The sequence below is a fragment of the Equus caballus genome, chromosome 1 (genome assembly GCF_041296265.1).
Source record: "Equus caballus isolate H_3958 breed thoroughbred chromosome 1, TB-T2T, whole genome shotgun sequence".
Classification (NCBI taxonomy): Eukaryota; Metazoa; Chordata; class Mammalia; order Perissodactyla; family Equidae; genus Equus; species Equus caballus.
Window position 1 is genome coordinate 78168306 of NC_091684.1, and position 12360 is coordinate 78180665.

At 41.9% G+C, this 12360-nt stretch overlaps 1 pseudogene; it reads right to left on the minus strand.

Moving 5' to 3' along the window:
• Positions 1-3900: 3900 nt before the first annotated feature.
• On the minus strand, positions 3901-4318 carry LOC111771814 (small ribosomal subunit protein uS15-like; annotated as a pseudogene).
• Between the last annotated feature and the right edge of the window lie 8042 nt (positions 4319-12360).

The following is a 12360-nucleotide window of genomic DNA, read 5'->3' on the forward strand; positions in this document are numbered from 1 at the left end:
AGGGTGACCAAACATCACTTGGGGGTGGTGGGGGATGAGGAGCCAAAAGCGTCCTTTGAATCTGGCACTGTATAGCATTGACAGCCATAATGTCTTCAACAAATCTATATTCCCTTGTTTCCAGCCTTTTAATGGGTGAAATGGGTGTGTTCCATGGGAATCTCCTGATCAATCCCTGTTCTAAAAGTGTATTGATTAAAGGAAAGAGTCCTCTTATGGCTTCTGGCTTCAAGGGGTATTGTTTCACCAGGGCCAATGATAGGGGAACCTCTTCTCTCTCAGGCGCTGGTGTATCTTGCAATAAGACCATGAGCTCAATTCCCCAACTTTTAGGGGCTTGGATCTCTATCTTGTTCCAGCTTATTAGGACCCCTAACTTAGATAGCATGTCCCTCCCTACAGGGGGAACAGGGCAGTCTGGTACATCCAGAAAAGAATGCCTCTGTGTTTAGATCCTATTTCACAGGTCAAGGGCTCCAGAAATCTTTTGGTCTCTCCTTTTCCTGATACCTCTTTTATGTCATCAGGAACTATAGCCAACTTTTGGAGTTTCCCCATGGATATCTGGAGCACTTTAAGATATGACATAGTGTCAGGGCAGGGAAAATCCCCTTTCTTCCCTTCTTAGGTTCCTATGGCTGGACTAATAGTTAAACTGACACAAGACCAGGTTAACAGGAGAAAAATCCACTTTAATACATACCTTTTGGAGGCCATAAAGAAACGTTGCTCAGAGAGTGAACAAAACAGGCAGTATATATATCTTTTACACCAAGAAACATAAAATTGTGAAAAATTGACAGAGCAAAGAAACTTAGGTGTGGGGCATGTAAATAGTGGGGAATTTAGGATGAGATAGTAAATTAGCAAGGTTTGTTTATGCAGTCTTCTCGGCCCTCAATCCCCTAGCTCTGGTGATAAGGATGCAGGGAGAACACCTTTCACATGGGAGATTCATTTCCTGCTTTCAGGGGAACAGAGATAGTAGGCTCAGAAAGCCCTTTTTGCTCCACAAGTAACTTTAAATCAAAATAATCAACAAGCCATTGTGGGATATTTTGGGGTGGCCTGTCCTGGACCCCAACAATAGGTATTAACTGTACTTCCCTAGGCCTCAGGGTATATAGCTCGAGGCAGTCCCACAGCCTCTGGGAAAAAAAGGCAGAGGGGTTGTCCTCAGGGCCTTGTTGGACCTCTCCTAATTTAGACCAGTTAATAGACGGCTGGCTTACTATATGTGTGGCTTTCAAAAGCAGATTCCCAAAATATTCTAGCTTTTCTTGATTATCAGGGTTATTGTTATTCCACTCAGGGTCAGTCCCCAGCACAGCCTTCCCGTTAGGCCCGTGAAAACTTGACCCAGGGACTTATTTTTTCTGTCTCCAGCCACCCCACAGGAAAGTGACTGGGCACCCAGCCTCTCCTGCCACTGCTGCCGCTGCCACTGCTCATGACTCCTGGGCCAAGCCAGGCTGGGTTGAGCAAAAAGGAGCCCATCTGCCATCAGGACACCCCTCCCACCACGACCATCACTACTGCTGTTGGGGCCACTGCTGCTGTGATGAAGGAGCAGGGAGCATGGGGATGCCCCACTCCATCCTCCTCACTGCCTTCCAATGTGTGCTGCCTACCCCTGTGACCACCACCACTACCAATATCTCTGAGGACATGTTCATTTTAGTGAACCCAACAAATACACTTACACACACACAAGACAAACGCACCCACACAAAGACAAATCCTACTCCTGCAGGTCAAAAACAAAAGGTGAAGTCTAACAATGCCCTGGATCTCTTCCAAATGAGGGCCCCTTCTTTCACGCATTCAAAATGCAAATAGAGATACAGAGACTGATGACTGGGAGCAAATGGCAAACAGACTCCCACAGGACAAAACAGAAGGTGAGGTCCAACACTCCCCTGGATCTCTCCCAAATGAGGGGCCCACTTCTCACACAGACTGCAAATGGAAAGATGGGGAATTCATGACTGCGCTTCTCATGGTCACTCACCTGACAGGCAAAACCAATTCGTGCAGGACAAAAACAGATGGTGAAGTCCGACAGAGATCCCCTGGATCTCTCCCAAATGAGAGGCCCTCCTTTCCAATGAATCACTCACACAAAATGCAAATAGAGAGACGGGAAATTCACCACTGCACGTGTCATGGCAACTCAACTGACCAGAGACTCGTATACAAGATAAAAGCACACTCACACACAAAGACTGAAGTCCAACATGTTTCTCCACTCCAAGGGAGCATCGTGCCTAGGGTGGCAGATACTGGCGGGAAGGGAGGAACAGCAAGGGAAGCCCCCAGGCAAAGACTTCCCCCCAGCCCCTGGGGACCGCCAACCACTGAAACCCTCACAAGGGCCATCCAGCCATGGGCGCAAGACTCCTGACTGGCTTGCCAAAATTGATACCGAACCTCTTAATCTCAAGTTTCTGTGCCCGATGCACAGGAAGCCAACACTGAGACATTGGTGGTTAGAAATGGAGAAATATTACTCAAATTGTCAAAAAGAATCAGGGGGAGCCTGGTTTCCCTCAAATCCACCTCCATAAGAACAGAAACAGGGAGATTTTATGGAACTGAGGGACTTGGCAGGAGGAGCTTCAGGGAAACAATTGGGTCACCCCCAACAGACCCCTGGGGAATCTGACTTCCGGGCTTCCAGGGCTGCTCAGAGCTGGCCATTTGATGATCACAACCTCCCCAAAGATATCCTTTTTTTCTTCAAAGCAAGCTCACAATTCCTTGAGCCCCCTGAATCGCCCCTCAAGTTAAACAGCAAAAAGAGTAAATTGGTTTAATGTCTACAGTACCCCTCAGGTACCTGGATTCTTTTCTCCTCCTTTTCCTCACCACCCCCCCCTTCTCCAGGGAGCTCCTTATTAAAAATTCCCATTGTCTGGGAAACCTTCTGGACAGCCCAGGCTGAGAAATTCCCCAGGCTGTAGAGAGTGTGTGTCTGGTGCTCAGAGAAGTTGCACTTGAAGTCTAGGTTTTGACTCATTCACGTAGAGGTATGAACCGAGGCTGTAAGAATCAGTGGGCACAATAAAGGCGAGAAAGTAGAGATGGAAGAGAGGACATTGGTAACGAGAACCTGAGGTTTGACTGTAGGGTAGTGTAGTTCAAAATGCCTCTCCCCAATATTTCTTTTTTTTTTTAATTGTTTAATTTTTTTTAAAGATTGGCACCTGAGCTGACATGTGTTGCCAATCTTCTTTTTTTTCTTCTTCTCCTCAAAGCCCTCAAGTACATAGTTGTATATTCTAGTTGTAGGTCCTTCTCGTTGTGTTATGTGGGATGCCACCTCAGCATGGCTTCATGAGTGGTGCTAGATCCATGCCCAGGGTCCAATCTGACAAATCCCTGGGATGCTGAAGCTGAGCATGTGAACTTAACCACTTGGACATGGGGCCGGCCCCTCCAATATCTCGTTTTTTAAATCAAGAGTTGGCTTAGTTTTCCAGGGCAGCCCTCACGGCATGACTTAATATGGCAAATTTATACTATTCAATGCACCGTGGAAACCAAACCCTCACTATTACATTGTTTCTCTTTGTTCTGGGTTCCAGCTGGGGATTCCAGAAGCTCATTTTTCTCACAATCCCAGAAATAAAAGTGCTCCCCTCTGACTCTCACTAACAACCCCACTTACATGGACCTACCTTTCTCTTGTGTCCTGATGACAGTGGTGGAAGATGGAGCACTGATGCTTCCTGGCATGGGCTGGACAGGAAAAGAAAACACCATCTATGGAGCTGGTGGGAAGGAAGAGACAGCAGGAGCAGTCAGGCAAAGCCAGCCCAGGGCTGTGATTCTCTATTTTTCTAGTTAAACAATGGCTTATTGCTTGAGTACATAGATAAATTTATGCAACCAGGGAGAGGCTGTGGATGACTCACATTTCCAGTTGAGGGAGAGCACTCGTCTAGTCTTATATCTAGCCAGCTGGTAAATGTGGCTCTCAATCAGAATCAGATGGAATTTAGCATCCTTATCCTTTCTGTTCTTCTCTAGATGCTTTCAAACTGCAACAGCTTTCTTAAGTAAGAATTAAGACTTTGAGTCCTTTGTACTTAAGAATTCTCAAGATTTTATTGCCTCTCACAAAACATACTTGTGCAGTGCCATGTGAGTTTCTCAGGACCACATCAATTTGTGAGGGAGTCAGGCCTTTATTGGCCAGTTTGTAGATCTGCTCTTTTGTGTCATCAGACATCATCTTCAGCCAGGTGGGGATGCTGTGGCAGAGGGGCAGAGCCTACTGGGACAAGTCCTTCCCAGGAACATACATGTGACCCATGATGGCAGTGGTCAGGCAGCAAAAAAAAATGCCCCGGGGCTGCAGTTCTTAAGAAAAAGCTGGCTCCCCAGGGGATTGGGCAGAGCACTTCTGTTTTTCCCACAAGGGTTACAAAAACTAGTCTATATTATTAAGGATTGTTTCTTTCCTTACTCAATTTCATTTCGGACTCTATGTCTCCAATCACATAGACTAGCAGATAAAAGGCATCACATCAAGTCCTTTTGGGTTGCTTGTCTCCTCATCTCTCTTATTTAATACAAGATCTATTCTGGGTCTCAAGCAGAGCATTGGAGGTGGGAAGGAGCATGTGGTCCTGGTCTACACTGCCACCTGTGGAGAGAGATGCTCACAGCCACTGCTGCTTGGCCAATGTTTGGAGCACAGGAAATTTTTCATGAGGCTGCCACTTCCTCCTTCATCGGTTCACACGTGTGTGGCCTGTAAGTTGGGATTAACACATAGGTACTGCAGTGGACTGAATGTTTATGCCCCTCCCTCAAATTCATATGTTGAAATCCTAACTTCCAAATGATGGTATTTGGAGGTAGAGCCTTTGGGAGGTGCTTAAGTCATGAGAGTGGAATGCCCGTGAATGATAGTGCCCTTAAAAATGAGGTCTTAGATGGCTCCCTTACCCCTTCAACCATGTGAGGACACAGTGAGAAGATGACTACGAACCAGGAAATGGGACTTCACTAAATACTGAATCTTCTGGTGCCTGACCTTACACTTTCTAGCCTCTAGAACTGTGAGAAATGTTTCTTTGTTTGTAAGCCACCCAGTCTGTGATATTGTGTTATAGTAGCCCAAATGTACTCAGACAGGTACTCTTAGTTTGACCTGCACATTTGAGCCAATTAAAAATTGAGTTTTTAACTTAAACTTTGATGTAAAAAATTGAAAAGGGGGCTGGCCCTGTGGCTGAGAGGTTAAGTTCACATGCTCTCCTTCAGTGCCCTAGGGCTTTGCTGGTTCAGATCCTGACCAAGGGCATGGCACCAGTCATGAGGTCATGCTGAGGCTATATCCCACATAGCACAACCAAGAAGGACCTACAACTAGAATATACAACTCTATAGTGGGGGCTCTGGGGAGAATAAGAAGCAAAAATCAAGAAGTCTGGCAATGCTGGGCCCCTACTCCTGTTGCACAATAGTAGGCAGACCCTGAGTAGCAGCTGTTCCAGGATGGCATGGCCCACCACTCCTTCATAGTCCTTTACAACCATTTTGCTTCCCTCCTTTATGTCACCTATGTAGCCCATGTAGGCCTCTGAGTTGTAACTCCTGGCCTAGATACAATGATTTTCTGGAATCTTACCTATTCCTAGCCCTCTTCCCTGCCCCACCAACCAGCTACTGAGAACAGTATGTAGGTTATTTCTGTTCTAGGAAATCAAAAGCTCTCGTTCTCCCTCTGATGGCCTCTCAGGCTTTCTCTCCCTCATCACTTCAGTCAGGTGGCATCTTTCCCTAGTCCAAAGGAGACTCTGCCTTCCTCTTGCTGCTGAATAAAACAAGTTGTTTATGCACATAATAAATTCTCTCCCCCCTGAGGGCTTATGATTTTGGAACACAAAAGCCAGAAAGCTTGGAAACGCTTTTTAAAAAAATTCTGTTACATTCCTTGAGGAAATGAAGGACATAAATTTCTCAAATAAAGGGAGGGGAATAGGAGGGGGAAACTCCACTGTAACTTAATATATAATAGTATTATACAGCCATGATTACTTATTTAACAAAATAATACATGCTCATTGTGGAAGTCGAAACTTTACAGAGGTGATGCATTGGGAAAGGAAGGTGCCCAGATATCCTTCCACCCAGAGATGACTAGTATTCACTTATTCTTTCAGAGTTGCTGTTTGTAATCTTTTTTCAGAAATAGGTTCATACTCCTATATTTCTCTGTAGCTAGACTTTTTCCACTTAACAATATATTGTGAACACCTTTCCATGTCAGTCCATACTGATTTATCTCATCGTTTTTATTGGCAGCAAGATTCTTTGTGTATGATTGAACTATCGATTTCTCCAATCCCCAGTGGTGGACCTTTTTGTTGTTTTAAATTTTTATTATAACTGAAGCGGTGAAGATTCTTGACATACATCTTTACAAACCTTTTAGAAGTATGTCCTGGAAGAGGATCTGCTGGGTCAAGGAACGTGTACATTTAAAATTGTGGTAGACATGGCCAATAAACCCTCCAGATTTTACAGCATCAGTAACACTGAATTAGAATTTCTATTTTCTCCACCCACTTGCCAACATTTAGCTTTATCAAGTAAAACTGATTTCAATCATACTTTGCAATTAAAAATATGATTAAAATGTACTTTTCTGCCTTAGAATCTGGAAAGTAAATCAGTGACATTGTAAATTTTCTTTAATAAGATTTTTGATGTGTTTCATCTCGTGAAAAATTAGCAGAAAGAAGAAACAGGGATGAGGAAGTTACAGAGATTGAATCTAGCCTGGTTTCTAGATGAGGCCAGGACCAAACCTAGTGATGGAAACTAAGGGGTTGGGAAATTTGAGAAAACCAGAGGGAAAAGAAGGGCAGGGGAGACATATGTTTAGGGGGACACCAGTCAATGGGGGAGAAGCAAGGTCAATTTTGCACTGATAGCATCTTTACACTTAAGTGTCAAATATGTGTCTAAAACGTAGTTTCAGAGAATCTTTATAGATTAGCAGGAAAATTTTCACATAGCAAGAGAGAAGGTATAAAAACACTACATTGGTCATAGGTGTCAGCAGCTGGCAGATGGGGACCCTCTCAGAAATGAAACAAAAGAGAAAAAAGGAATTTTAGTAAATTCAACTCATTTCTCAGATCTAAGTTTAAAACCAGGGATGTGTTCTGAAACACTGCAGATCAGACCAGGCCCCTGGAACCTATTATGTCTCTCTGTTCTTTATACAATTCATCACAATTTGTGATCATTTTATTAATATTCACTTCTGTATCCAACCATATATTCTAACATTATGTTCCCATTGCCTGATAGAGTGCGCCACATATAGTAAGTGTCAATAAATATTTGATGAATGAAATAAAGAAGAAAGAGAATGAGAGAGGGGAGATGGAGAAAAGAAAAGGGGAAGGGAGAGGAGAGAGGAAGGGAGAGCAGAGGGGAGGAGAGGAGAGGAAAAACGAGAAGAGAAGAGAAAGAAAAAAGAGATGTGGAGAGTAGTACAAACCAGTGGTGTACTCAGGCTGGTGCACACAGTATGGAATGGAATCTCACTGGCTATCTGTGCCTTGGGGAGATGGAGGAGGCTGGAGTACATTAAAGATCTGGGCATTAGGGATTGGTGGATGTCCTAGCTTCTTTTTTTGTTTACTTTGTTCAGGTCATATTGGCTCATAACATGGTGTAAGTTTCTGGTGTACACTACTAAATATCAGTTTCTGTATAAACAGCATCGTGTTCACCACCAATAGTGTAGTTTTCATCCATCATGATACATATGTACCCCTTTACCCCTTTTGCCCACCCCACCCCTATCCCTCTGGTAACCATTAATCTGCTCCCCTTATCTAAGTGTTTATCTTTCACATGTGAGTTTTTGTCTTTCTCTGACTGATGTATTTTGCTTAGTATAATACCCTCAAGGTCCATCATGTTGTCACAAATGGCACGATATTGTCTTTTTTTGTGGTAAGTACTATTACATTTTTTATGGTAAGTAGCATTCCACTATATATATATATATAATATATATATATATACCACATCTTCTTTATCCATTCACCCATTATGGGCACTTGAGTTGCTTCCATATCTTGGCAATGGTGAATAATGCTACAGTGAACATAGGTGTGCAACAAATCTCTTTGAATTGTTGATTTCATGTTCTTTGGATAAATACACAGTAATAGAATTTAAAGCAAGTTTTAAAAGAACAAAGGGGAGAAATTGGCAGCAACACAATAATTGTAGGGAGCCTCAACATCCCACTTATGTTGTTTGTTTTTTGTTTTCTTTAAGGAAGATTAGCTCTGAGCTAACATCTGTTGCCAATCCTCCTCTTTTTGCTGAGTAAGACTGGCCCTGAGCTAACATCTGTACCCATCTTCCTCTACCTTATATGTGGGACGTCTACCACAGCATGGCTTGCCAAGTGGTGCCACGTCTGAACCCGGGTTCCGAACTGATGAACCCAGGGCCGCCAAAGCAGAACGTGTGAACTTAATTGCTGTCCCACTGGGCCGGCCCCTAGAAGCATTATTGTATGTGAGCAAACTGGGGAATAAAAATATGTGAAGTGCATTATTGTTCTTAATAAAGAAGACACAGAAGCAAACATAATGCTCATCTAGTTTAAATTCATGAACCAAATCCATAGCAATCAAGATAATTAAATGTCCAAATCTTATGATTGAGCAAAATATATATGTATGTGCCAATCACAAAATGATGTAAACACCACAAATCTAATTATATAAATCTAAAGATTTTATTGCTCCTTTTTCTCCCCAAAGCCCTCTGATGCACAGTTGTATATTCTTAGTTGTGGGTCCTTCTAGTTGTGGCATGTGGGATGCCGCCTCAGCATGGCTTGTCGTGAGGTGCCATGCCCGCGCCCAGAATCCGAACCGGTGAACCCCTAGGCCGCTGCAGTGGAGTGCACGAACTCAACCACTCAGTCACGGGGCCAGCCCCTGCTTATATAAATTTAAAAACCACATAACTAGCAATAGGGAGTATAATTTATTTATCCAAGAACGTAACACTAAATTCATTTTATTTTTTCAAAAGGCAAGATGGATGAACGTCGAGGACATTATACTAAGTGAAATAAGCTAGTCACAGAAGGACAAATACTTCATGATTCCATTTATATGAGGCACATAAAATAGCCAAACACATAGAAGCAGAGAGTAGAATGGTGGTGGCCAGGGGCTGGGGGAAGGGGAAATAGGAGTTGCTATGCAATAGGTAGAAAGTTTCAGTTATGCAAGATGATTAAGTTCTAGAGATCTGTACAACATTGTGCCTATAGTTAGCATTACTGTATTGTATACTTAAAAACTTAAGAGTGTGGCTCTCTTGTTAAAGTGCTGTTACCTCAATAAAAACATAAGAAGATTTGGAAAAATAGAAAAAAGATTCTAACACTTGATAGTTGTTGCCTCCAGACAGGGTAGAGGGAATGGGAATGGGGGACACTGTATGAGTGCAAACTTAGCTTATAAGTAATTATGTAGTACTTTATTAATCTCATCAGGCAAAACTATTGTTTAATGTGGGTGATGGAAATACGGTCTCTATAATGTCATTTTCTGCACATTTACGTATGTGTGTGTGTATGCATATGTATGTAGGTGTGTGTGGGTGTGTTACCTACAAATATTTAGAAAGGTGAAATTTTGTGATCCACCTGATGATCCTGTCTTATAATTTTATCTGCTTGACCAAGGTAAGTTTATTAATAGCAAACCAAAACTTAGGAAATGTGAAATGCCTTTCATACAATAAATGATAAGCTTCAAATGAGAGATCAAGCTGTAATATAAAGCACCAATAACAATGGAAAGAATAAAAGCAATAGTTTTTTTCAAAAAAGCTTTACAAAATTATGGAAATGCTAACTAGATGAGGAAATTGACAGAGCTGATGTGGGAATGAAAGTATTGTTAACTGAGCATGGTACAGACTGCCTTTGGTCACACAACAGACAATATACAAAGGAAATTACACAGGCAGGAACATGAACTTCAGGTGGATATTTGGACTCTGGAGCTAACCTCAAGGATATAAATGCATTGTAATGAATAGCTCAAAGTTGGGAGAAATCTTTGTAATTTCCTCTGTATTGTCCACAGGTTGTCTGTTACGTCACTATTTTAGAGCCTAGAATGTGCAACATCCTTATTAGCTATTAGGAACACCAAAATGAAGAAAGAACACTTGTGTCCTACCCTAAAGTAGTAAATATTCTATAGAATGATACACAAGTTGTCTCTGTTTCTTTATCAAAGTTAAAATCTCATTAAAGGTAGAATCCAGCACTGGGAACAAAAATCACATATTTTATTTCAGAATTTTAGAGCGTACACTGTATTCATTCATTCACTTATTCATCATTCACTCCATCAGTCAGCCAACAAATATCTTTTGAACATTGACTCTTTCCTGGATATTATTTTACAAGCTGTTAATACAAACCATTTAGACGTACCCTTTTTCATGAAAAAGCTTATAGACTAGCAAATTCCAGACAAAAAGTAAAATAAAAAATGTTGTCGGTATTTATTACAATATTTATTTTTGCTTGAAGAGAGATCACAGGTTTATATGAAAAAATATATTTTCCATCCAAATAAATTTTTATGACAAGCTACAAATTGGATGAGGTATATGATAGGTGCTTTATGAATTTCAATGAAAAATTGATATTCAGTATCATTACAACTATTCATATTTTGAATTTATGTTTTACATCCTCTGATTTTTATGGCAAATACACGAAGGCTTATTGCTTTTTTTGCCTGAGGAAGATTATCCCTGAGGTAACAACTGCCAATCTGAGCTCACATCTGTGCCCATCTTCCTCTACTTTATATGTGGGACGCCTACCACAGCATGGCTTGCCACGCAGTGCCATGTCCGCACCTGGGATCCGAACCGGCAAACCCCAGGCTGCTGAAGCAGAACATGCACACTTAACCGCTGCGCCACCGGGCTGGCCCATGAAGGCTTTGTTGACATAAGAATTGCGGTTTTGCAAGCCAGCCCTGATGGCCTAGCAGTTCAAGCTCAGCATGCTCCACTTTGCTGGCCTGGGCTCAGCTCCTGGGTATGGAAGAACACCAGCCGTGTGTCAGTAGCCATTCTGTGCTGGCAGTTCACGTAGAACTCTAGTTCTAGGACTTAGAACTACAATATACAACTATGTGCTGAGGCTTCGAGGAGGAAAAAAGGAGTATCGGCAACAGATGTTGCTTGGGGCGAATCGTTCCCAGCACAAGAAACAAAAGAAAAAAGAATAAAGAAAATAATCTTACATTATTAAAAAGAAGAATGAAGGTCTGGCATTCAACTTTATTCATAATATTCACAATAAAATTAAACATTGGAGCCAGAATCCTTTGTTTTCCAACTGCTGGATTTGCTTGCATCCCTGGGCCAGAAGCAACATTTCCCAGCAAATGTAGGGTTACCATTCAAAACACACAAACAAAAACTGGAATCATAGCATGTGATGGTTATTCAAAATGATCACCTAAGAGAGTCCCTTGTCTATCTCCACTTTTTCACTCTAGTCGAGACTTGACTAATGAACATTCAATTTGTCTTTCTTTCCCTGGGGAGTGAGACCTTTATTTGGGAGTTCTGGTTCTCATTCAGGGAATAGGGTCATAAATAAACATATTTCAGTGTGAAGGTCTTCAGGGACTTCAGATACTTCTGAAACTATTTTGCATGCTTCATGCAGCAAGCTCAGGTGTGGGTCTCAACAGATCTCTGTGTACAATTAGGTTAAATCAAATAATTTACTTATTACTAATTCTAGATGTGAAGACCAAGTACCTTGAAAGTTTTATCAATTCAAGTCAGACTCTGCTCTATTGCTATCTGCTCTAGACTCTTTCCCTAGACTCAAATCTCTGCTCAGTGCTAGGTGGACGTGGAGCTGTTATGACCTAAACAATAGAGTCCAGCATCCCTACTGATAAATTACACGGCTTAGACATATACGGAATAATGAATAGCCGTTATAGAGTGTATATTTCCCCTTAATACCAAGAGGAATGTTATTTGCCTTTGACTTGACAGGATTGATGGATGTTTTAGACAAGATAAGAAACTTCTCAAGTGTCTTTAAAATACAAGACTCTGTGTCTCCAAGAAAGACCTATTAAATGACTTAACATCAATAAAAACAAGTTTCCATTTTGCTCAGAGTGGCAAATCATAAGACAGAAGGATTCCTAGTGTCAACAGTCAGTCTCTATGTTGCTGGTGGACACCAAGAGCTCATGTCAAGATGCAGTTTGTCTCTAATACAACCTAGGCTTAAATAAGTTT